Source organism: Neomonachus schauinslandi, chromosome 5 (genome assembly GCF_002201575.2).
Source record: "Neomonachus schauinslandi chromosome 5, ASM220157v2, whole genome shotgun sequence".
Lineage (NCBI taxonomy): Eukaryota > Metazoa > Chordata > Mammalia > Carnivora > Phocidae > Neomonachus > Neomonachus schauinslandi.
In genome coordinates this window covers 13,845,431-13,872,652 of record NC_058407.1, presented here as the reverse complement: position 1 = coordinate 13,872,652, position 27,222 = coordinate 13,845,431, and the positions used below count along the sequence as shown (strand labels likewise).

The 27,222-nt window shown below is 47.4% G+C and overlaps 1 protein-coding gene and 1 non-coding gene across 4 annotated transcripts in view; both read right to left on the bottom strand.

Annotated features, from left to right (window-relative positions):
* The window catches only part of LARGE1 (LARGE xylosyl- and glucuronyltransferase 1), a 376,695-nt gene that overhangs the window by 316,288 nt on the left and 33,185 nt on the right, over positions 1–27,222 (bottom strand). The window lies entirely within an intron of this gene.
* LOC123325035 lies at positions 14,214–14,351 on the bottom strand. Its single transcript, XR_006540202.1, has one exon. It is a non-coding gene; the product is annotated as a small nucleolar RNA SNORA76 (small nucleolar RNA).

The following is a 27,222-nucleotide window of genomic DNA, read 5'->3' as shown; positions in this document are numbered from 1 at the left end:
AACCTCCAAGCGCTGTGATTAAGTCTGTAGCTTGCACCATCAAGACTGCATTATAATCAAGAACTGTCACAGACCACTGCACTCCCTTAACTGATTAACTGCCCTAAATTCATTTAAAAATCTTTGGACCAGGCAGAAACCTTGGAGCTGACTTTTGGACAAGAGTCCGCCAGCCTCCTGAATAAAGCTCATATTCCTTTCCAATAAAAAAAAATTTGTGTGTGTGTGTATGTGTGTGTATACCTCCAATGGGAAAGGAATAGCCTCTTCAACAAATGGTGCTGGGAAAACTGGACGGCTACGTGCAAAAGAAGGAAACTGGACCACTTTCTTACACCATACAAAAAAATAAATTCAAAATGGATTAAAGACCTAAATGTGAGACCAGAAACCATAAAAATCCTAGAAGAGAACACAGGCAATAACTCCTCTGACATCAGACATAGCAACTTTTTTCTAGATAGATCCCCTGAGGCAAGGGAAACAAAAGCAAAAATAAACTACCGGGACTACATCAAAACAAAAAGCTTCTGCACGGAGAAGGAAACAATCAACCAAACTAAAAGGCAACCTACGGAATGAGAGAAGGTATCTGATAAAGAGTTAGTATCCAAAATATGCAAAGAACTTATAAAACTCAACATCCCCAAAAAATCCAATTAAAAAATGGGCAGAAGGTACGAACAGACATTTCCCCAAAGATGACATCCAGATGGCCAACAGATACATGAAAAGATGCTCAACATCATCATCAGGGAACTGCAAATCAAAACTACAATGAGATATCACCTCACACCTGTCAGAATGGCTAAAACCAACAACACAAGAAACAATAAGTGTTGGTGAGAAAGTGGAGAAAAGGGAACCTTTTTCTTGCACTGTTGGTGGGAATGCAAACAGGCGTACACTCTGGAAAACAGTATGGAAGTTCCTCAGAAAGTTAAAAATAGAACTACCTTATGATCCAGCAACTGCACTCCTGGGTATTTACCCAAAGGATACAAAAACACTAATTCAAAGGGATACATCCACCCGTATGTTTAGCTAAGATATGGAAGCAGCTCAAGTGTCCATCAATTGATAAATGGATAAAGAAGATGCGTTATATATACACAATGGAATACTATAAAAAAGAATGAAATCTTGCCATTTGCAATGACATGGATGGAGCTAGAAAGTATATATTTGCTAAGCAAAATAAGTCAGAGAAAGGCATATACCATATTATTTCACTCATGTGGAATTTAAGAAACAAAACAAGCAAAGGGGGGGAAAAGAGAGAGAGATCAAGAAGCAGACTCTTAACTATAGAGAACAAACCGATGGTTACCAGAGGGGAGGGGGGTGGGGGGATGGGTGAAACAGGTGATGGGGATGAAGGAGTGCACTTGTTGTGGTGAGCACTGGGTGTTGTATGGAATTGTTGAATCGCTATACCATACACCTAAAACTAATGTAACACTGGATGCTAACTGAAATTAAAGTAAAAACTTAAAAAAAAAAAACTTTCACCCATAGATGCTGAATGTTAGTCCCTCATCTCCCCATGTTCTAGAAGCTTCCATGGGTAATCTTGCCATGGTGTGAAGGGTGGAGCCAGGCAGGGTGGATACAAACACCAGCTTCACCATATAGCTGTGTGACTTTCAGTGAGTTGGCTGATCTCTCCAGGCGTGGTTTCCTCACTGGTGAGTTGAAGACAGTGGTCCTGTCTTGTGGGTGGTCCTGAGGACCGAGTATACACATGTAGAACCATGTGTAATGCGTTATATATACACAATGGAATACTATATATAGGTAATATATAAACGTAAGGGCTATAAAATTTCTAGTGAGCGCAGTCATTATCCAGACCTCCTGACAACCCTGAATAGACGCATCTACATCCTCATTTAACCCTTGAAGACACTGGCGCCCAAGCTCCCACACATACTCATCAAGAGGAGGCAGAATTCTAACACGCTCCATGCTCCTTCTTCTAGAGACTCCAGGGGAGAGAAAGGAGGAAAGAAGAGCAGGGAAGACAGGGAGATAAGGAGCGAGAAGAGCACCCTCTCCCCCTCAGATCACAGGGGACAGGGGTGAGAAAGCAAAGAGACCAGAGAGAAGAGGGATAAAAGGGAAAGGAAAAACATCCTGGGACCTTCCTGACAAAGGCCACCAAGTACAAGATCAGTTTTTGTGCCATCTCCATCTGGCTTAGTGGGGACCCTCTAGCCAACAAGGCCAGCGCCGGGAGGGGGTCCCACACTGCCACCTCCCCACAGTCCCGTCGGGTCTCTTCTCCCACACAGCAGCCGGCCATCCAAGACTCTCCTGGACTCTGCCAGTCCCACAAGCCACAGCCGCTGCACAGAACAGAGCTCACGGGGACCCTGCGTGGAATCCCCTCCACAAGCACGGACCCCAGGTCAAGTGCACAGCCCTGGCCGGTGCTGGAATCATCCTTTGGCCAGAGAGCAGACGGTACCTAAGGGAAACACAGAAACCCCACAAAGGCTCTGTGCAATTGCTTTCCACAGTCCAGCCACATACTGTAGGCAGGTGCGCAAGCAGCCGCGACGGCAAAACGCGAATCCAGTTGGCATTTGGAGGGAGGGAGGGAGAAGAGGTTGCTGGTCAGGAAGAGTGGCTTCCCCCCTTTCCGAAGAGATGAGAGGAAGGAGGGAATAAAAAATAGGTTTGTCATCACCCTACCACCACAAGCCATGCACGTGACCTTGATCAAAGAGAGAACGAGCGTGGCTGAGCATTGGATGTGGCAGTACCCGTGGACTGGTTTCCCGCCAGCAAACACTGACTGCACAGTAAGAAACCTTGTGAGCCCTGGACTGGAATATGGCTCTTCACAGGCCTGGAGGACGCAAGTCAGCAAAGCAAGCAAAACACGTGCCTCTCTGCTCACAGCCATACATCTCCACACAGACCTGGACATAAGAACTGACCAAGCCGCATTAATCTCTCCTACGTTTCCCAGCGTGTCTGGCCCATCGTGGCAGCTTCCTCACAAGTGTTTGCAAAGGCCACAACTACTCCTACCCTCTGGGCCAGTTCTTCCAGTGGTTCAAACATGCAGACAATGGAAGACCCCTAAGGAACCAGGAAGAGCTATGGCCTGGGAGGGTGACCCCACTCTTCTCGAGATAACCCTAAGGACTCCCAGGGGACCAGGTCTCTTTCCCACTCTGCACCCCTATTTCTTCTCCTCTTCAAAATGAGCAGTGTTACATACAGTATCTGTAATGTAATCTAAAAGGCAAGCCTCTCCCTTGTTATTTCAATAATTCATTCCTGAAAGGTAAAACGTTTTGTGCCAAAAAAGCTAACATGGAACCAATTTCCCACAATGTTACATGGGAAGCATTATAATTAAAATTATAAATTAAAATTATAATTAAAACTTCTAATGCACTGCATGTTAAGCCCACTCCCTCCTCCCACTCAAGTCCCTAAAATGTAAGGAAGACATCATAAGCATAGAACACCTATATAGAAGTGACACATTCTCCTGTTAGGATGTGAAATACTTAAAAATGTTGCTTCCTGATCAGGAAACTACTCATGCAACGGTCAGCAAACAGTTGCTGTGCATACAGCACGGTGACCTTTCCTCGTACCAGCAACATCCTGGACCCACATCCCCATCTTGTTGAGGCTTGGAGGCTTCTAAAAGCTCTATGGAGGATTCTGATTTTCTGCCTATTGTATCTGGTCTATAACTTAATGCTTATTGCAATACATTATTTTGTTAAAAGTATTATATGGGTTTTTGCAATGTAAATATAAACAACCTACGTAAATATCACCCTAAAAGTGTAGCGTTGATATGTACATTCTATGAAGTTTAAGTATTAGAAAAAAACAAGAGGCAGCAGTCTTATCTATAAATCACCAAAAGATGGAAAAACCCCAATGTTCATCTACAGATGAAGGGATAAACAAAACGCACTACACATACATACAGTGGAATTTAAAAAGGAAAATTTAAAAAGAAAATTCTGACACATGCTACAACATAGACAAACCTTAAAGATATTCTGCCAAGTAAAATAAGCCGGTCACAAAAGGACAAATATTGTATGATTGCACATTTATGAGGTACTTAGAATAGAAACATTCACAGAAACAAAGTAGAAGTTGCCAGGAGCTGAGGGAGCAGGGAACGGGGAGTTATTGGTTAATGAACACAGAGCTTCTATTTAAGATGATAAAGCACTACCGGAAATGAATGGTGGTGATGGTTACCCAACATCAGGAATGTACTTAATGCCATGGAAGTATACTCTTCAAAGTAGTTACAGTGGTAAGTTTCATTAAACAAACAAGATGCACTCTACTAGGAACTCAACCCAGAAGCAAGAAGTAAGGTGTGGATCTAGTGAATTTTGGAATGGATCTGGATCTAGTGAATTTTGGAATGGGGTTTTCTTCACAGTGGCTTGTTAAATGGCAGGTGGAATTTTAGAAAAGAGCTCTCACTGGTGAGATGTTTTCAAGAAATGTGGACAGGCCAAAACATTTTAGAGATTGTCTCCACCATTCCATAAACAGACTGCAAATCTAGAGAGATTGCCCATCCTCAGTAATGGCGTCGTAGGGGTGGATCCCTAAGCAGTCTTGTTTCCAGCCACTGTTGGGAAAGACTTCTATCTGCCTAGACACCAGCTACGACCACAACAGCAATGGGCCCTGCAACTTTGCCATGTCCGCCTCTTGTGATCCTTTCTGTAAGATGGTAGCCAGAGCATCTCAAAGGACAGAGGACAGAAACATCATTGATATTTTCATGGTGGCCTGAATCACTTGGTGCATATTGGCTAATGAATGTAGGGAGGTTACAGTGGGAAACTAACGCTCGTCCAACTCAGACTTTTTGGCCACTACTATTACCTATAAAATCGGCTAAGATTTTTAAATGACCAAATTGATTCAGGTACATTCACAAAAAGATAAAGTGGGATTAGATAGGTTCCCCCCTCACATCCCAGCCAGGATTTCGTCCAACTATAAAAGCTTGCACTTAACCTTATCACGGAAATGCCTAGATGCAGTCTCTGCATGGCTGGCACCAACTTTGGGACTATCACTACAGAGTAAGAGAAACAGATTAAGTACTTACTGGGCATCTTCTGTGGATGGGTGCATCCACACTATATCCCCAATCCCAGCTACTTCAGTCACCTAAATTATGAGTCCTTGGTGCTATCCTGTTCAGCAAAAGTCACCTCATCCCATAAAGTAGTGCCGGGCGGCTGGGATGACCTTCTCAACAGCCAACAGCTACCTGACGCAGGAAAGGAAGGAACCATACATCCTACCCATTTTTTCAAATTTTTTTTTAACATTTCCTTAGGAAATTTTTAAGCACACTGTAAAGGTGAAAGAATTTTACAGTGAACATGTATATCCCCCCCCATGTCTACATTCTACACTAATAACTTAACCATGTTTTATCACATCCACCCATCTATCCACCAGCCCATCTTTTTTCGAAAAATGCATTTCAAAACAGCAAGGTAGTCAACAGCACATTATTCCCTAGGCACTATGGTATGGATAGCATTAACTAAGGTTCAGTAATGTGTATTTTTTTCTTTTTTGAGGAAAAAGGTACCTTATTATAATGTAAAACCTAAACCCCTTTTAAGACACAGAACATTCTGGAGTGATGATGCAATTTACTCACACCCCCTCCCCGTCTCTGCCTACACTCCCCAAAAGCAATCATTTTTCTGATTTATTCCCATTATCATTAGGTACATCTATTAGGAATCATGAAGTATATGCTTTTGGCTAAGCCTTCTTTCATAGTGTAACATTTCTGTGATTCGTCCATGTTGTGCATACCAGTTGTTGGTTTCGTTCTATTGTTCAACGAGTGACAGGTCACTCTATCAATATATCGCAGTTTGTCTGTTTATTATTCATTTTCTTATTGACAAACACCTGGGGTTTTTTGGCAAGGATCACAACTGAAACCGAAGGGTCAGAGGATAGATGTTTAGCTTTAGAAGAAATTACCAGACCCCTTTTCAAAGTGGATGAACCATTTGATACTCCCACCAAGCTAATGTAGGAGAATTACCTTGTGCCACATCCTTGCCAACATTTGAATGTTGTCAGTCTTTTTAATTTTAGCCATTCTGGTGGGCTTGTGCTAGCATCTCGTGTCTTTTCCTGCCTTTCTGCGGGGTCCTCAAGCAGTTTTTAGAATTCCATTTTGATTCACTTACAGTGTTGTGCTGTTGTGTTTGTTTGTTTGTTTTAGTGTATTTCTTTGTATGGCTTTTTTAATGGTTGCTCTAAATATTCTGTTATACCTGCATGATTTACCAAAGTGTCCTGGGGCTGACATACCACCGGTTTAAGTATGGAAACCTTACCTCGGTTTGCATCCCTTTACCTGCTCCTATTTACAATAGGATTTTCTTAGTATTTTCCTCTACATAAATCGAGAGCCACATCAGACATTTTCTAAGCTCCTTTATACCTATTAACTTCTGTCTAACTCCTGGACGCCCACTGCGAAACCGAGTTTCCACCACGCAGACCCAATCCTGGGAGATTGGAAAGGCACGGATGGACATCAGGAGATGGGGCAGCTCTCCTACTGCTTCTACTCTTTTCTGGCAAGCAAAAGCACGGGACATTCGTTTCTTTCCAAGGCGTCTGTAGTTAGATCCCGGAGTCTGGTCTTGAACGTTATGAATATCAAGAAAACATGATGCCGTACTGCTGACCCCAATCCCAGCACACAGGGTGTGGTCTTCAAGGGGCAGTGGTCTCAGCGGCTGCTTAACCACAGTCTCCCTGGTGGTCTGCTTCTGCGTGGTGTGGAGAACTGGTCCTCACAGCTCGGCTTAGAGGCTGTGTCTCTAGCTTCTCCCGGAATTCTGCACCCAGTAATGGCCATAGATCCTTTTCTGTTTAAACTAGTGTATTCTCTTGTCTGTAACTGAACTCTAATAGATAGAGTCCCATGGCTAATTACTGGCAGAGCTGGGATCAAAACCCTGATCTCTGTCCTCTTCTTCTAGAGTGTGCTGCCAGAGTCTCTCTCTGGCGCTGTGTTCTTCAAAGAAAAAAGAGTTGAAAGTCCCGTATTCTATTTTGAGAACATGCCCTGGGAAGGAAATGTTTGTATTGCTTTCTCGTCGCCTCCTTTGCCCACTTTCCCATGCGTGCAGTCACCTCCACCGGGGTTGGTTAGACCGCTTGCTCAGGAACCAGACACCATGGGCACTTTCTGGGCTGCATAATGGTGACAATGAGGAGCGCATTTTTCTGCTGCGGCACAGCTACTTGCTACTGGAGCTGAATTAATCAAGATGTTTCCTAAAGGATTAAATTCACTCCAGTAAACAGAGAGAGGTGTAGTCCCGCGATGACTTCTCACATTTACCTGCATGTGGACAAACTCCAGACTTGGAGCTCTAAGATCTAAAAATTTCAGCTCAGCCACATCCTAACATATGCTGTTTATCAACCCCCTTTTTTTCTTTTTAAAGATTTTATTTATTTATTTGACAGAGAGAGACACAGCGAGAGCAGGAACACAAGCAGGGGGAGTGGGAGAGGGAGAAGCAGGCTTCCCATGGAGCAGGGAGCCCGATGCAGGGCTCGATCCCAGAACCCTGGGATCATGACCTGAGCCCAAGGCAGATGCCTAATGCCTGAGCCACCCGGGCGCCCCGTTTATCAAACCTTTTCGAGCTGCCATTGCTCCAGCATAGCTGGCTTCCTTGCTGTGATCCACATATATTTGGTCTTTGTCCCCAGTTCCTGGCACACAGCTCCAAAAATCCCTTGGACTCTCTTATCATCCCAGTGTCCTGTTTATGCTAATGAGATGACTGGTGGCTAGGGACCCCTAGGTAGCTTCAGGATGGGTACTGGTCACCAGAAAGAACAAGGCACAATTAGAGGGTTGGCACTTTCAGCCCCAGCCCATGCCCAACCTCCAGGGAAGGAAGAGGGGCTGGAGGTAGAATTAAGCCCCAATGGTCAATGATTTCATCAATCATGCCTATGTGATGAAGCCTCCATAGAACCCCCTAAATGACAAGGTTAAGACACCTTCCATGTTGATGAACACATCAAGGTCCTGGGAAGGCAGCATGCCAGGGAAGGGCATATGCATAACCTCTGCCCCCTCCGTACCCTGCCTTATGCATCTCTTCCATTTGGGCTCTTTCAAAATAAAACCGCAATAGTAAGTAAAGCACTTTGCTGAGTTCCAGAGGGGGTTGTGGGAGCCACCGAATTTATAGCTGGTTGGTCAAAAGTATAGGTAGCAACCTGGGTCTTGTGACTAGAGTATGAAGTAGGAACAGTCTTATGGGGTAGAGCCCTTCACCTGTGGGATCTGTACTAACTCTGGACAGTTAGTGTCAAAATGGAATTGTAGGATATCCAGTTGTTGTCTGGAGATGGACAACTGGTGGGAAAAAACTCTTAAGCATTTGGGGTCAGAAGTGTTGTAGAAAAGTACTGACTTCCTATTCCTCAAATAAGACAAACACATTCCTGCCACAGGACCTTTGCACTTGGAATTCCCTCTGGTTCAAATCTGTATCCTTTCGATATCTGTATAGTGTATACCTTCACCTCACTCTAGCATCTACTCAAAAAGCCTTCCCTAACACCCAGCATACCCTGACTTACTTTTTCTTATAGCACTTAAGTGATTCAATCTTGCAGATCTATTCCTTGACTATTCCCCTGGAAAATTTTCCACTTCAGTATTCCCGGTGCCTATAATAGTGGCTGGCACATAGTAGGAGCTCAATAAATAGTTGGGGAGTGAATGAATGCCTGTTTGCATGTTTAATGGGGACGCAACGTCCTCAGCTATAAAATAGGTCATGGGGTTGACCTTGGACAACTGTCATAAATACTAACAGACCAGTTATGTGAAAAGCCATGACCGTGAAAACATGTCGGTGAAAACATGTGCCCAGCCTGTGGTGATCATTCAAAAAAAAAAAAAAATGTATCGAGTCTAAGACCAAGTGGTTTTCACATTCTAACATCTTTGACATCAAGAAGCTTCCAGCAGGAACAGGACCACAGGGCAGTGGTAACGTGACTGCCCCGACTAGCATGTCTACAGAACTTGCAGAACGGATGTCTGTGGCTTCAGTAGAAATCCTGGAGAGCGAGGAAGAGGGCAGTCTTTCAACCCTATGAACCAAATGGTTGTGGGAAGAGGCAGGAGGAGGTGGAGAATCAGATGTGTGCTTGCAACATTCCTGAAAGAGAAGCCAGGAGGATGATAGTTCCACAGAGCTGCAAAGTGGGCTCAAGTGCTCACAAAGGTGAGGAAGAGGATACAATGTAGCAAGACAGAGATGGCAAGAAGGTGAGGAAGAGGATACAATGTAGCAAGACAGAGATGGCAAGGACAAGAGCTGAGAAAGCATTCTGAAGAGCCAGACTCAATGTAAAGAAGCTTTAGGAATACCAGAATCAACATATTTGCCAATACACTTTGCTTTATATGTAAGCAGAGCAGTAAAATATGATAAAAACCCATCTAATTAGGTCTAAAAGGGCCCTTTCAATAAGGACAGAAGAAAGATTCAGCAGGATAAGAAAGCCTTGTGTCGCAGTTTAATTAAAAGCCTTTTTTAATTTCTTGGCTTTATATAAAGTAACAGTGCATCTTACAATTGGCAGCATCTAGGTTTAGATGAAACAGAATTCGCTTGGGGAAAAAAATTGGGAAACAAGACTCCAAAGCACCCCGACCCCAAATATTTCTCTGTTGGTTTATCCCTTGACTTATTTTCTCTGTATTTAATCCCCAAGTCTGTTGTCAGGCCTGATTTACATTGCAGGCTCCCCTGGAGGAAAGCAATAAATCTGTGTGTTTCTCAAGGACAGTGGTTCTCGAAGGGTTGTCCCAGGACCAGGAGCATCAGCATCATCTGGGAACTTGGTAGAAATGCACACTCTAAGCCCCCACACCCCCACCAAAGACCTACTAAATCAGAGACGAGGTACAGGGTTGTTATAATACACCCTCCAGCTGATTCTGATTCATACTAGAGTTTGAAAAGCACTGCTCTAAGAAAAACTCCCAGCGCCATCAGCTTGAGCACTCAAACTTAACTACTCATGCAAGTTGAACTAAAATGTCCTAGGAATTCATGGTGCACCAGGCACTGTGCTAGGAGCTGAATGTGCCTCACATTCTAAAGAAGTACACGTGCCAATGACTAAGTAAAACAGAAAACAGAACGAGAGGACGGCTGACAGAGGTGCTAATACCATGCTCTGTTCAGGAGATGGAGGAGAAATTCTGATTCAAGAGTCCTGGTGGGCTTCTCGGAGGAGGTGGCCATGGAGTGGAATCTTCTAGGGGAAGAAGGTTTTAGATGGGTTTTCTATGACAGAGGAGAATGACCCGCACCCCAAGGAACCAGGAGAAGAAAAGGGCACAAAAAGATTCAGAGTTCTGGGAGCGTAAGGGGCCATCCCTCACACACACTATAAGAACCCCCCCCCCCTTACGTCCCCACCACGGACGCTGCTTGTGGCAAGGACTGCCCCGTTGCCACCCCAGGTCCACTGTCCCTTTCCTGCTTAGGAACAGAACCCTGCTTACATTCAGGGAAGCAAAGCAGCCAGGGACAACACTATCTATCATGGCCTCTACAGCAGCTCAGCATGGCTATGGGACTTCAGGAAGGCCACTTACAGGCAGTTTGCCGGTGGCAATGTGTGCCCGTTCTGGCAGCCTCCCCCGTTTCTTCTTGGCTGCCGGCCTACACTGAAGACATTGACGCTCTAGCGCCATATTGGATGCTGAGCTATGGGGCCTATCGCTGAGGATGGCAAAGCCGAAATAGGGTATTCTGTGAATGACACCCTTAAACTACTAAACTAACCTACTGCCAACATCCCGACTGCTTGGATGTGGGGGAGAGAAATCAACTTCCCTCTGGTTTAAGCCACCATTACTGGGGACTGCTGTCACATGCCGTGGCACCTCACTGTCCCTGACTCACCATGATTTCTACCGGCCTCCTCTTAATCTGCAGCACTACAGGGTCCTTCTCCTCCTTCACTGAACACCTTTGCCCCAAGCCCCCATTTTCCTCTCCATCTGCTGTCATTCTTCTGGAGAACATTATCACAGAGCCATCGGACCTTTTAGCCTGATAGCGTGGGGTGGGGCTCATTTCCAAGCATCTTCACCCCCATATCCACCCCCGGCCCCAGACCTGCAGCCCCCTCCACACCCTCCCCCCGCAGTGCAGTCCAGGTACCCAGCACATGAGAGTCATCAGGGAGCCAGTCAGAGGAGCAGACTCTCAGGCCCTCCCCAGGCTTGCGGACCAGGAGATGCGTATGCCCAGTACAGCTGGGGAGACACTACGGTCAACCTCCTCCTCCTCGCCTCCAGCTGCTCACCTCCAGACCACAGAGTGGGGAAATCCATCCTCCAGCTACATCCTCCTGTCCTTCCAGGTCTCACCCAGTCATCCCTTCCGACAACTTTAAAAGCAACCCATACTACCCTAATTGCTTGCTACGCACTCTTCCCTGAACAAAATAATTACTTTCACACTTCCCTGCTTTTGTTTTCATTATTCCCTCTGCCTGGAATGCCCTTCAAAATCCCAGAAAACCCGCGGATCTCCCACTCGTCTTTGAGTGCGCACACCCAGCACAGATGCCACCTCCAGACCATGAGCATTTTGGGGAGAAGGAACTGGACTGGGCCTTCTTGGTCAGCTCTGGAGCCATGTCACTTACTAGAGTGTGACCTTGAACATGGAAGGCAACCTCTCTCTGCCTCAGTTTCTTCACCTGTAAAACTCAGATGATAGGACCCACGTTTCACAAGGTAGTTCCAAGAAGCCAAGCAGGCGATAAAATTAAAGCACCTGGAACAATGCTTGGCACATAGTAACCATTTAATAAACGCTAGACACTGATCCTTCACACCAAGACCGAGCGCGGGAGCGGACACACAGTGGGTGCTCCATATACATTTACAGACTCTAGCTTGCAGTTTCTGGATTGGCTTCTGTGCCTTAATTCTTCCTGGGCGCATGAGTCCACCCCACCCACTCTTCTCCCCAGCCCAGCGAAAAGCCGGAATCCAGCCCCCAACAGGGACATTATTTAGATGGAAGAACATTTTCCGCAGCCGTCCCAGTCCTCAGAGCCTCGCCAAGAAATAGAAAAGCAAAGCAATATAAATGTTAATAGGAAATTGTCTATTCGCTTTTACGGAAGCTAATCTACTGCAGCCCAACAAAGAGGGAATTAGACAGCTGAAGGGACAGGAAAACATGGAACCTTGACACGCTGAAGCCCAGGGGACTGCAGTTCCCAAGAGGAAACGCATTCCAGGCCGATGAGGCTGTGTGGAAATCAGGACAGAGGGCTTCTGCTTTGGAGGTCTCCATGGCGGGCAGCCTGGTTCCTGCCCTGGCCCCCGATTTCTGGGCATCCACCATCCTGTGCCTATGAAGTGCGGCCACTGGTCCGCATGGTACGGATAGCAAGGCAAGGACAGTGCAGTCTCTGTTCCCAAGGACTACTGGGACGAGCAGACAAATAAACCTGATGAGACAGTGCGGAAGGGCACAGGCTCAAGGTGCCAGGCAGGCAGGAGAAGCATGTTACCAGATCAACGGGGCAGGAGATGGAGGAGGTCTTCTCAGAGAGAAGACCCGGGGACTGGGCTCTGGAGGGTAACTAGGGATCAGCCCCATAAAAGCAGCGGGAAAAGGTGTCCCAGGCAGCGAGAACACTAGGTACAGAAAGACCAGGGAACTGCACTGGGTTAAGCTAAATAACGATCGCCCAAAGATGCCCAAGGCTAATTCCGAGGCTGCCGTGAATGTTACAGTATGAGGCCAAAGAGACTCTGCAGGTATGATTAAAGATTTTGAGACGGGGCAATTATCCTGGGTGATCTGGGCGGGCCCAACGCAATCACAAGATCTTTAAGACACATGCAGGAGCTGTTGGCATCAGAGGATGAGTCACTTTGACACGGAGGCAGAGACTGGAGTGGTAACACTTCACAGATGGAGGAACGGGTCACAAGCCAAGGAATGCAGGCAACCACTTGAAGCTGAGCAAAAGCAAAGAAACGGATTGTCCCCTCAGAGCCCCCCGAAGGAACCGGCCCTGTGACACCCTGACTTCAGCCCAAAGGGACGGATGTTGGACTTCTGACCTCCAGGAGTAGGAAAGAATGCCTCTGCGTTGTTTGAAACCGCGGAGTGTGTGGTAATTCTTTATAGGAGCAATGGAAAATTAACACACATACGCTGTCTGAGGGGCATCTTCAGGAATGCTAAGGAAAAGTCACAAAAAAATGAAACTGAGGAAGGGGGCAGCCAGGGGCCAAACCATGAATGGATTTGTGCACCAGGCTGAGTTTCCATTTTACCCTCAGTGTGGAGCTGCTGCTAAGGAATATTAAGCAGAGGGATGATATAATAAGATTGCCCATGTGAAAGCACTGAAACGTCACATTTTTAGATCTTAAATCTCAGGAATTGCCACACGTCTAATTCTCCATTTTATTGACTCATTTCTTTTTATCGTGGACTGGAATGACATTATGAAAAGGAGGAATAACCTACTGGAATACGGAACTCTGTTGCCAGCCCCCCCCCCCCAGTGCCATTCTACAATTTTGGAAGATGCACACCTGCACAGGTAGGGCTGCACTCACGTAGGAGCCTGCAGGTGCAGAAAGCTGGACAGCACCAGGGATTGAGAGTGTCCCCTCCAAAATCCTGGATGGAGGACTGCCCTATACCTAAAAAAGATCCCATTCAGATGCTCCCTCCCCCCCACCCCTGCGCCTGGCCTCCAGGAAGGGGAAAGGCAACCTAGGGTGTGTACTGAATGCTCACTCGGGGCCAAAAGCTTTGTGAACATTTCCTTCGCGGCTGAGTCTCCAGTGACTGAGTCCCACTCCTCGGGCACCACTGTCGCAAGGCACAGGGCCCATCAGAAAATGCCAGGCAGAGGAGAAGAGGAGATATTCCATCTCCCCATGCGTCCCCTCCCCACCCCCCCAAATCTCCGCAAGTCTCTGCCTGCACACGTAAAGGCTTTAAATGTAAAATTCCAGCCGGCCTCCAGGCTCCATGCCCTTCCCCCCTCACCCAGTGCGTGTATCACACCCTCCGCCCACGTCCACCTCTTCAGGGCCTCTGACAGCTGCGCCTTTTGCCCAATGTCACTCGCTGCCAAAGGGATTGCTTAGGTGGCCTCTAAGCAGCCCTGGATCTGAACAAGCTGGGTTTGCTCTGGCACTGCCACCAGCCCCCGGAGGCCATGGGCCAGGCCCTGCGGAGGTTCCAAGGCAGTGCTTCCGCTGCCACCGAAGCAGGGGAGTCACCCCCCCCACCCCACCCCCACTCCCACCCCCCGCAGAAGGGTGCTCGCTCCGCAGACAGCAGAACGTATTTCAAAAAATCCCTAGCCCTCTGCGGGCTTCAGTTACAACAGTGTTTCGCCCCGGGGACATCCCACAAATTCAAAGCCGCGCACTCTCTCCGCGGCCAGAGAGGGCGCTCTGGGTGGTGCTGAAACCCCCGCCGAGGGCGGCCCAGGGGTGGGGGGGTGGGGAGGGCACGTGCGGGCGGAGTTTTCAATCCCGAGCTATTTTCGCAGGGCTGGGAACCGCTCTCACAGGCTCCACGCTTCCCTGCTCCCCCTTTTCTTTGAGGATCTATATTTGGGGACAGTACATTCCTAAGAATAGAATCACTGAGTTAAAGGGTAAAAGCACAATTTATAGTTCCTATGGCGAACTCGCTGCTTACTCTCCAGAAAGAGCGCTGTTGGCGTTGCCAGCAATTGGGCTCCAACAGCCACTGATTGAGCCGTGACTGCATCCCAGCGCGGAGCCGGCCGCCTCCCCTTCCGCGCTCCCGTTTCAACAGCCCATGGCGCTCCGTTCGCCCCATTGGGTTGACGAGAAGAGTGAGGTCGCGTCAAGTAAAGCAACCTGCCCCTACGCGCTATCACTATCTTGAGCTGTATTTGAGACGGAGCAGGGAGAAGATTCTAAGTCCCCGAATCCCCCCCCCCCCCCGGTTCTGCTGCGTCTGCTGAATTATTCAGATCTCTGAGTTATCCCACCCCGCTACAACAGCTTTCACTTATTAAGATAACCACAGACCAGGGACGAGACTGCGTACTTCTCTGTTATGTAAACCAGCACATCCTCCCAAGTCCATGGCCAGCCAGCCAATCGAAATCTGAGCAAGGCATGGATCTGCCCAGTCTATAGATGAAAGCAATGAAGCCCAGGGAAGTGACTTCCCTCACCAGTTCCACAGATTATAAACCTATCCATCAATAAATGGATCTGAACAGAGAGGGTGGTCTCCGACACCGAAACATTTCACTGCAAGGCTGGACTGCCCCAAACAGTTACCACCACCAGGTGGGTGGCAAGGAAGGCAGGAGGAGGTTTCCAAAGATGGTGGTGAGAAAAGTCAGCATTCCATTTCGGTTCATCTTCCCCGGCTGTGTAGTTTGACAAGTGCTGTGTTTATTTCAATGCCATCCGAGTAGCTGCATACAAATACATGTCCTTCTGAGGGCTGCTTCCCATTACACGAACAAGGAGCACAAGGATCAGCCCACGTCCCCGCACAGGCCTCCAGCCGACCCGTCTAGTGGTGCCTAAGAGGGGTCCTCTCATCAGAGCCTGGAAGAGAACAGGAAGGCCTCTCTCAGGGGTAGCCTGTGCAGTGCGGAGGGAGCAGAAAGGGCACAGTTCCTAGAAAGCAGAAGGAGCTCCCTTCTAAGGGCAAGAGCATCAGGATGGGAAAGAAGCCACAGGTTCAAGTCCTGGCTCTGCCAGTTAACTCCATGTGTGACCTGGGGCAAGTCAGTCTTGGCCTTGTGAAGACTCATAGATTATAAGACAAATAACTTGATGTATTTTCAGACTCTCCTCTGGAGGCAGCAGGCGAGACTCTAGTAAAAATTGACAGAATCGCTTTAAAGAAAGGAAAAGATTCAGCAAACCAAGACCAGATACCCGGGTCCCAGATCATTTGCACAACTAACCTACTATCTTAGAAGTCCTTTGCCTCAAAATACACAGACAGAAACCCATGGGTTGGCCCTTTTCTGCCCTAAGGCAGCGACCATCATAGATTCTTTTAGATCCGACACCAGCTCACATCTTGGTAATAACTGCAGGTCGAAAGCAGCCTGAAAAAGAAATCATTACCTCCATCATCAAGTAAGAATGCTATCATCTCAGGAGATCCAGAATTGACACAGGAGACCAATTCCAGCTGAAGAACCTTATGACTGATAAAGAAATGGGATGGAGAAAAGGAAAAACCCACCCCAGCTTCCCTTCCTCACGGTCCTGCCACTAGAAGGATGGGTCTTTTTCCTTGTCATCCTGCCAGTTGCTAAAGGGAGACCTCCCGGGATCACACCTGCCCTCTGGCACAGCAGCCTGACCATTTTGACTAGGCGTCCATCACTGAAATACAGGGAATGCCCAAGTGAGTATGAAAAGCATCTAAGCCACATATAACAAAATTCATAAAGTCAAGTTTGGCTTTGCCAGAGAGGCTCTTTTCATTGTAACTTAGAAAGTCTCCAGGTGTTAACAGCTGGAAATGGTTATAGGGCTCCTCTTGCTGGGGTTTATGGCTACATTTGCAGTACACAACCAAGATCTTCCAAGCACGCAAGACTCCAGAGACATATGCATCATTCCCCACTCCTTTCTCCAACTGCTCTGGCTTCCCAGCCAACCTTCTTCTTTGCTCCCAGTTCTTTGGAATCAACGGAACTTAAAAAAAAAAAGAAAAGAAAAGAAAAGAAAAGAAAAAAAAGAATCAAGCTGCTTTGGGGGGAAAAAAAAAGGTGTCAATTTGTAAATTCCCTACTTGGCCCTGTCTACCTGCAAAGATACAGAAAAATCTAGAAGTAAAAGAAGAGGATTGTTGTTTCCCTTTTTAGTTTCCAGATGGAGCTGCCTCCCACAGGCTACCCACACTCCCAAGTGGTTGATGTCACTGTTGTGATTTTGGTAGTACCGTGCAGGCCCTGGGGCGAGTACCCCCATAAAAATCCACAAGAGTTAGCACATCTGAGAAAGCCAGAGATAGAAACAAGGGAACCAATGGGTGCCTGGCACTGGAAATGTCCACAGAATCACCGAGCAGAGACCACCAGCAAACGGACGTTTGTGCACACAGGCCGACTGGACCAGACCTCCGCAGTAGTGAGGCTGAGAATGATGCAGCCCCAAATACCGCCCCACGGGACCCTCAGAAAGAACCCCTTTGGCCATTTCCTGGGAAGGAAAGGCTCAAAATTCATCAACCACGTGGTCTGGAGGAGGCTGGCACTGTGGTGTGACTGGCCTCCACACACAGAAGAGAAGTTGTTGACACCCAGCGGAGCTGCTATTTGAACAAGAATGTGATCAGCAGGACTGGGCACGAGGCACCGGGTCTACCTACCAAGAAGGTCGTGGTGGTGGTGGTGGGGGTGGTGGTGGAGAAGGAGATGTACGGGGAGACCTGGCTGGGGACTCCAACCGGAACCACTTCTACTCGGTCTGGTCGGGATTCCCACCATGGGCCACGTCCTATAAACTGGACATTACACGCCTTCTTGACTCACAGTGCCTGTCCTCAGGGGACTGTCACTGCATTTGGTTACCAGTGCTGCCGTAAGAAAGCATTCCAGACCAGAGGGCTTCAACACAGAAATGTATGTCCTCACAGTTCTGGAAGCTGGGGTCCCAGATCAAGGTGTCAACAGGGTTGGTTTCTTTTCAGGTCCCTCTCCTGGCCTTGCAGAGGGCCCTCTTCCCCCTGTGTGTCTGCATCCTAATCTCCTCTGCTTGTAAGGACACCAGGAACACTGGATTAGGGCCACCCACGTGATCTCATTTTACCTCAGTTGCCTCTTTAAAGACCTTATCTCAAAATACAGTCACAGTCTGAGGTACTGCGTACGAGGTCTTAAGCCAAAGCATTTTGAAAGTAACAAAATTCAACCCGTAACAGTCATTACCGTCTTTATACCACTGAGGAACAAGACACACCCAGGAAGGTGAAGCCGCTCACCAGAGGGCCACAGGTCCAAACAGAGTGAGCACGGGACTTGTATCTAAGATCTAACTTTATCCCAAGTAGTCATTTGCATTAAGCAGGCCAAGACTGATCAAGGATTAAAACGGTTGTGTTGTTGGCTGTAGAGCCAGTAACTGCCTATCATCATGACTCATTCTCCTCTATTCAGGGTTGTCTAGACACCATAGTTGAGCGGAGCTACCCATTCTCCATCGCAATGCGCCAATTTTTAAAAAACCTTCATTACAAGCCATTCAGCTGTGGGATCACAACTCTCAGTTGCCCCCATGTGATTGATGCCTGTTCTCCAAATTGGATTTCATGCTTCCTAAGAATCTTTTGATGGTGCCTCGTGGAAAACCTTGCACACAGTGGTTTCCTGGTCAATATTCGCTAAATGCATGAATGTACACGTGAATGGACGGAGTGATCAACGTAACCTCAAAAGACCCTTCCCGGTTTTAATTCAGTTCCATGATTTTGTCCTAGAACACACTGGGACAGCTGCTTGGCAGTGGAGGATTACATCAGACCCCAAACCGTACCTTTCTTCTCTAAAGTGTATCTTCCTCCTACCCAGCCCACAGATCAGGGCAGCAGAGCCCACGGAAACAATGCAAGGATAAGCTGCCTTTGAAAATAATGGCCTTGGTCCAGGTACAGAATGATGGAAAACCCCAAGACCAATTAAACTTTGCCCTTAGAATTAATCCCAACACTACTTTGATATGCTTTCTTCTCTTGCCAAACACCTGCTAGGCGGAAAAAAAAGAAGGAAAACTTCACCATCAACATCTGACTCTACCGTCCCTGTTTCCTATCTGGGAAATGTCACTGTCATTCAACCAATGTCTATTGGAGTAGCTCTATAAGCAAAGAACTACCATGGGCAGTTTCCAAAGAAGCAGGAGACAACAGCTCAAGACAGCAAGGTGTTTATAAGAATTCAAGAAGGTAAAAAACATACAAGAATACAGAATAATGCAATATAAACTGTATTAATATGTGTTAAGCCTTTGGGGATTGCCCAGGAACAAGTGTAAGGCTAGGATTTTAAAGAATAAAGGATTCTCAGAAAAAAAGAGACAGTAAATCAAAGCATCAAATGGGAGACTAAAACTGTAAGCCTTGACCTTGGCCCTACAAAATGGCTAGTTCTGGGTCTAATGGAGGACCATGGATATGAACTGTCCAAGTACTGAGCAAGCTAGGAGGAACAGTAGCAAAAATTATAGGCCCAGGAGCTGTACCTAATGTGCAAGGAGTAGTTTGACTCCAGAGAGCTTTAACCACTCTCATTACCCTACACAATAACCTTGTGGGGTGAAGAACAAGACGGCAGATGCTGGGGTGCCTGGGGGGCTCAGTCAGTTAAGCATCTAACTCTTGCTTTTTGGCTCAGGTCGTGATGAGGGTCATGGGATTAAGCGCTGCACTGGGCTCTGTGCTCAGTGGGGAGTCTGCCTGCCCCTCTCCCTCTCTCCTCCCCCTACTCTCTAATAAATAAAAATAAAATCTTAGAAAAAAAAAAGATGGCAAATGCTAACCTGGTTGGAAAGCCGAGAAACCTGGATGCCAGGCCAACCAGTGGACGCGAGTGGCGCTGGTCCAGTAAGGATGCCGCCTCAACTGGAGAAATGGCCCTTTCCTGAACATCCAAGCAGTCTTGCGGCAGGCAGGATCAGATGGGTCATGGGACCAGAGGCCCTCAAGAGGAGAACAGCACAAGAAGGGGACTGTTCACGCAGACCAGGGACCCGTGGCTATGAGCATGTTAGAATGACAGTCTAGCCACTGGGCAGCTAGATGAGCCACACACTCCACTCCATGGTCAACGGCAAATTACCAGGAAATCTCAGCTTGGCCCCAAGTGTGGTCAAGACACAGAAAGGGATAACTAGAGAACTGGAGGAAACCAAGGGTGGTTAGAGCCACAGCAGTTGAGAAAGAAAGATGGAGAGGTAGGCTGAGGGTGAGGGTGAGGGTGTGTGTGTGTGTGTGTGTGTGTGTGTGTGTGTGTGTGTGTACACACACTGTGGGTATCACATCCTACTGAGGCCAGCAAGAAAAGCTACTAACATACTCAGTCTTTTTTAAAAAAACAAAGTAGAAGCAACAACAGGGGGGAAAAGAGCCAGTAACCTTGGCCCTTGCATTCCTCCACCAGCCTCCACCAAAGTCAAGTTTAAATCATGTTCCTGCGGCACCAACTCTACCAGCTCCAGGAATTTTGCCTTGCATGGCAGGTGTACTCACAGATGGTGTATCTTAAGGTATCTATAGTGCCGATGACTGCTACTCATTCACAGCCACCAAAACTGCCTATCCCCGTGGCTAATTTGTTTTGTTTGTCCTCAAAATCTCCCCTTCATGAACCTCTTCATCTGGAGAGCAAAATCACATCACTTGAGGGCTAAGATTTGCTAAGAAGCTCAAAGCTTCATTTCACATCTATTTTCTTATAATTAATCAGTTTTATTTAAAAAGGACGAGAGGGATAGATAGATCTACAGACCAGGGAAAATGGATACAGCTTGGAGAATGATTATATATAATAGTCCCAGAAGGTTTAGCTGCTCAGACGATCATTAAAGAAATGGATGAAGCTGGTTTTTAAAAAGGTTCCAGCTCCCCCTGCCTCCCCTGAATCAGATAAAGAAAAATGAGAGGGCTATTTCCACCTGCTTCTGGAACTACATTAAAATGTATCCCAAACAGTCCTTCACTGAGAGCCGCCCCACCTCTGCCATGCCTCCAGGATATGAATGCAGGGCACCATCCCTGGCTGTTGGAAGCACATCAGTTACAGTTTGGGGTCCATTCATACTGTGGTTTTGGGTCGTTTATTATTTTTTTTAAAGATTTATTTATTCGAGAGCGAGCAAGTGAGCATGTGCGTGAGGGAGGGGCAGAGGGAGAAGGAGAGAATCCTTTGAGCAGACTCCCTGCTGAGCGTGGAGCCAAGGACTCGGGGCTTGATCCCAGGACCCCGAGATCATGACCTGAGCCGGAACCAAGAGTCGGAAGCTTAACCGACTGAGCCACCCAGGCGCCCCGTTGGTGGATAATTTTTAAACACACCAGCCAGCATGTATGGCTGGAGACAGCAAACCAAGTTGACACTGTATTAATCCGATAGGTCCTTAATTATCTAGGTGATGGTTTTGTTTTAGGCCTTTTTTTCCCCCTCCAGGTATAAATTCCTTAAGTCATAAATAGTAAACTCATGGATCTGTTTACTCTTCCTCTGTGATATTCAGCATTTAAAAATGAACCCCCACCAGTTGGTGATGATGAACTGGATCACCTCACACGATGGTCTAGGCAACTGGGGGCTGGCTCCTGCCTTTCTACTAAGTTGGGTGGGACAGCTCAAAGTTCCTACTGTCAAGCCACTGTGGTGCTGGACAGGCCAGAAATGAAGAAGTCGGCCTTGCCTGGAAACAATTAAAGTGGCAGCCCCAGAGTCAGACAAAGCCGTTCAAATCTTGGCTTCTCTGCCCGTGCACCCTTGGGCATATACCCCTTCCCTCACTAAGCCTGTGGCCTCATCAGTGAACTGGGGAAAAGAATTATACCTACTTTATGAGATTAAATGATCAAGATCCAACTGAGACAGAGGACACCACACAATATACTGGAGGAGAAAAGCAGCAACTGCTTTGATCGTGTAAATGCTAAATTAAGAACTATAATGTAAATCTACCAAATCAATCCAAAAAAAGCCGGGGGGGGGGGGGGGGGGGGGGGGGGAGGAGACAAAAGAAACTAGAAAAATAACCTACAAAGTCCAGGTAAAATGGATTGTGACATCATCTCCTATGGCTACCCATCTTGTGCTCACTCAGGCCTAGCACTGCCCCCCGGGAAATTCTCCAAGGACCAAACAACCACACACAGACCTCTGACCCATCCGAGTGCACTCTGGCCTCCAGAACATCCTGAATTCCAACCTGAGCCGCCGCAGATTACGGGAGGACACGGGGTGGTTACCTCAGGTGTACGGAGTGCAGGCCTCTGAAGATGCACAGAGGTGGGGGGAAGGGGGGAGTCAGTCTCTCAGAAGCTCATTTCATCACCACCCCCTCTGACTCTAGGCTCAGCAGCCCTGCACTCAGACTGAGCAAGTCTGCAGGGGAACTGCTCCTTCCGAGTCACTCTGTCTGCCCTCCTCACCCCCCACCCCCAGCTTAGAAATCTGAACTCGGGCCTGATGGACGCCCCCAGGGCTCCTGGCTCCGTCCAGGCTGTCCTCTGGAACCCAAGTCACAGACAGTTCCCTCTCATCCTCAGAAGGCTTGTTGTTGGAAGGGCTTGTGTGTAAGTGTAGAGAGAAGGGCGTAAGGCAACAAAACAGAGAGGAAAGAGCCTGGGTGGGAAACAGGAGACCCCAACTCACGCTTGGCTGGCCGGAATCCTTGGGCTTCCGTCCTTCATCGTGTGTGTGAGAAGCTTGGGCAACAGAGAATCAGAAATAAAGCTGTTCCTCTGAAATCCTCACTTGGCACCACTAGACACTGAGGTCTGGAGAAAAGCAAGCAGTTGTAGGAGGTTAACTGGCCCACTTACTGGGTAGGTCATGATCCCCGGACTTTTCCCACATCTTAGCATCAGCGCGTGTGGGACATTTCACCATCAATGGGCCATCTTCTCTGAAGCCCACTGAGCCCTCCCACTGCTCCCTAGAGGTACAATAGCCCCCTGCCATCCTGCTGCTTTAAGCTGATGTTCCTACGGGCAGGTAGGTAACGCTGGGGTAACATCTGGGCATTAACCGGTCTCAAAGTGGTTTCCCCAGGCCAGCTGTGTTCACGACAGCCCTTTTCTCAAACTGCAAAGTGAACACTCTTCGATAGTTCCTCCGAGTTGAGAACGGTGGCTCACAAAGTTCAGCGGGCAAAGCCACCTTGAGGGCTGGTGAAGAGCTAAGAATGCTGGGCCACCGCCCTCCAGGGCATCTGCTGCAGCAGGTCCGGGGCAGAAATGGGGAAACCGTATTTCCAACAAGTGCCCAGTTCAGAAATTCTCTCTCCTGAGCTCCCCGATCCAGTGACCGGACACGTGGCAAGGATCACAAATCAGACCCCCCCCCCCCGGCCCCCCGTCCGCAACTCCGGGGACATCCGACGAGGCAGCCTAAAGCTGCTACTCTTTCCAACATAGCTCATATCGCTCATGTGATCACAGACAGATGTCACAGAGGAAAAGACCCACAAGGACATGCTGGGAATCCCAGCTGGCAGCGGATTCTCTTTCCCCTGCTCGGAAACCAACACGAAGAAATCTCTCTAAGGAGTTACAAACCATCCACAATTGAATTTTGAGTTAATTCTCCATCACTAACTACTAATTCCAATTCCATGTTTCCCTCTAGATAAATTGTTCCAACTCTGTGCACAATCTACACTCCACTCTCCACCTTCAACCCATATGCTTAAGCAGGATCACAACAGATAGCCCTCACTTTGGGAAACAAAGGCAAACCTTCCAACGTATCTCCATAAAGGCACTCCTATGTCCTAGGAGTTGCCAGATTCAGGACAGAAAAATACAGCACACCCAGTTAGAAGTGAACTTCGGATGAACTAATCATGTGTTAGTAGGAGTATGCCCATGCAGTGTGTAAGCTGTGCTTATACTAAAAATTGTTAGATGTTTATCTGAAGTGCAAATTTAAGAGTCTTGTATTTTATCTGGCACCCGTGCACTCATTCAAAAAGTACATATTGAGCCTCTATGGCATGTTACTTGCTACAAATATAAGACACAGAGACAGGGGTGTGTGGTAAATGTTTAAAAACTGGCCGTCGGAGAGGGGATCATTTTTAGTGTTCGCCGACGCCTGAAGTTCCGGCAACCATCTTGCAAGCATGAGAAGATCAGAAGACCCGCAGAGATGCCCATCCAAAGGAGCAACATTATTGAGCCTCAGATCTGATAGCAACCACCTCCCACCTCCAAGGTCTCGTATGGTAAGACAAATACACTCTTATTTAAGCCTCAACTGATTAGTTGGCTCTTCTATCACGAATACCCCAATGATTCCCAATTGACATCCAAGATACTCCTCTCAGCTATGTACGTTACACTCTGCCTCCCCAAGGGAGACCCAAAGTTGCTTCTGTTTGCGAGTCCTGTTGGTGCATTTCATCTTTCCTCCTTCCTTCCCTTTCCTCACCCACCCACCCCTCACAGTATGACATTTATCCCATTATTCCACCGAGACATCCAATGGTGCGATGTTCTAGATCTGTGGGGACATATCCCAATTAGTGCCTCCAACTGACGATGAGTCAATCACCAGTATTTTCTCCCTAGGGCCTCTTCTGGAAGAGTATTCTGTAAACCTGCTCTCGGCTGCTCCCGCAGAGGACGGCTTGCTTGCTGCCAGCATCGCTAAGGCCCTGGCCCTTCTAGGGAACCAGTTCTTCCAACCTACTCAATACTTCCTTGGGGTCCATGCACAACCCTGCAGAAATCCAAAAACACCACAGAGGAGCCCCTGAGGACCAATAAACCCATTTCAGGACCCTCAAGTACTGTACTGGGACACGAGTACTATTAGCCACAGTTAGGTGCGAAGGAGGCTGGGGACCCAACAGACCCTTCTTTTGTGAACAATCCCGAGCTCGAATGACTCTGCTTAAGAAACCAACCGGAACCGACCTCTCTCGCTGATGCAACAAATGAAAAAGGAAACTTAGCGCACGAAGGATGAAGATTATGAAAACCATACATGGAACCCACTTGACTGACCATGTCGTGAAATTTCATTTCAAACACATTCCTCCAAAGTCAGGCTGTCCCAAAGAGCCAGGCTGCCCATCCCTATTCCCACGCCCTCTGGTGCCATGCATCCCCGTTCCATTCACCATTAATTCCCACCTTAGGGAGATCCTTTTAACAGTCATTCTGCTTTCATTGCTCATCTCAGCTCTAAAGCTTTTCTCTTTCTAATCTCTAGGTTCCTGTAATACTTTGTGAGATAGCCGTTTAGAGAAGCTCACAATCCTGCAGTGTTGACAACCCTTTCTGTTTCATTACTTGCCCTTCAACCAAGCCAAAATGTGCTATTTATTTATCATTCTCTCATGGTCCCATATTAGCACACTGATGTCCCCAGAGACCAAATGTCCAAGGTTGTCAATACCTTGAGGTATTGCTCCAAGAAGCCGACCAAAGCAGAGACCCACTCTCCTGCTCAGAAGACTCTTGGCTAAGTGGGGTCCATCAGAACTACAGCTGGCTCACCAAAAGACAACACTATACAGAGGCAGACCAGATGCTGGGGTGAAATCTAAGACAGTGACCAATTTATGAGGGGAATAGGGCTGGACAAATTGGAAGACACAGAATGAGGCTAAGAAAATAAACAGACAGGATGCTTTTTAGAGGAAATCTGTTCACACTGAGGATAATTAATTAATGTGTTGACTGGACTCCCAGAGGCAATCACTGAAGCTGAAGCCATGATTATTTTTAATAGACCTGGGCTCTCATTGGGTGGAAACAACATGAGCCAACAAAGAGCTGGCTGGCCACGTGGCCGCATGACTGAACGCCTTCCATCCTGATCCACTATTATTTTAATGAGAGTGAAGTGGCTCTCCCACCCCCAACTCTAATTCAGTATCATTTTTGGCTTCTACTCAGCCTGGGATGGCACCATTTAGAGGGAACCACCTTATTTCCAGATGTCTAGACAGGTATGTCACTGTCTGTGTGTCCCAGTCTGACTCTGTCCTCCCCCGTACGGATTACAAGGGCCAGAGATTCCTGATCCAAGATGGCCGCTGGGGGCTTCAACCAGCAATGCTGAGCCACTCAGTTATTCTCATGGAAATTTTTTTAAAAGATTTTATTGATTTATTTATTTGACACAGAGAAAAGAAAGCACAAGCTGAGGGAGCAGCAGCAGAGAGAGGGAGAAGCAGACTCCCCGCTGAGCAGAGAGCCCGATGCAGGACTCGATCCCAGGACTCTGGGATCATGACCCAAGCTGAAGTGTTTGACTGAGCCACCCAGGCATCCCTCTCATGGAAATTTTGAATAAGGCATACAAAGAGAAGTTACCCTTGGTGGCAGGTGCCTAAGCTGACAGGTCACAAGGAGTTGGGATTGGAAGGCCATACTACTTTGTACAAAAAAGAGAGAAGACAATGCACGAGAGAAAGAGAAGAACACAGGTGATGAATAAGGAGAAGCAGAAAAGGAGAGTGTATGGGGTGGGAGCGTGAGAGAAAGAAAGCAGGAAAGTCAGAGGGAAAAGATGGAGAAATGAAGAGGAGACCTAGAATTAGATGGATCTAGAACTTCCTACATCTTGGAAGTAAAAGCCTTGATTCCTAAATGTTTAGGTAAAAACTGAGCTGTATTTCCCACTCCTAGGTTTCCCTGGGCATGTACCTATGTCTCCTAGATAATACCACCTTTACCCTTTTCAAACTGCAGCAGATCTGTAGGTCTTGCAACTGAAATATGTAGGATTAGGACTTCCATCAACATGAAACAAAGGTCCTTTGTTTCTTCTTGAGCTAACTACCAAGGTCCTTTTAAGGTCAAAACATGCCTTCATTCAGCAAACCTATTCTATGCCTTTGACCTTGTACTTAGTATTGGCTTGGAGAAATGAATCAAAACACAGCTGGTACCCACCCACCGAGTGCAGAAAACAGAAGGGAGATTTCCATACCCTCTGATAAGCGTTATTTATAACCAATGTTAGCAAGGAGGCATGTGAAAACACAGAGCCTCTGCCAGGCAGGGGACAGGTGGGTGCCGGTCAAGAAAGTCATCCTAGAAGAAGCAATATCTGAACAAAATCCCAACACCACCCAAGAACCAGCAAGGTGAAGAGAGAGGAAGAGGCTGCCTGTGATATGCTGGCTGGCTCCTGGGAGAATTTGTGCCCCAGAAATGGGCACATACTGCATATCAGGGCTTTTTTCATTCTTTTCCAAGAGTCGGTATACCAGTGCACACCTGGAGGTCCAAAGCCCAGAGGCTGGAGAAGGTGGTTTGTGGTTAAACAAGATTGAAATGTATAGATGGTCAGAGAAGGAACTGGCTAGAGAGAAGGCTGCTAGGTCAACGGAGGTCACACCAAACATCTTGTTGC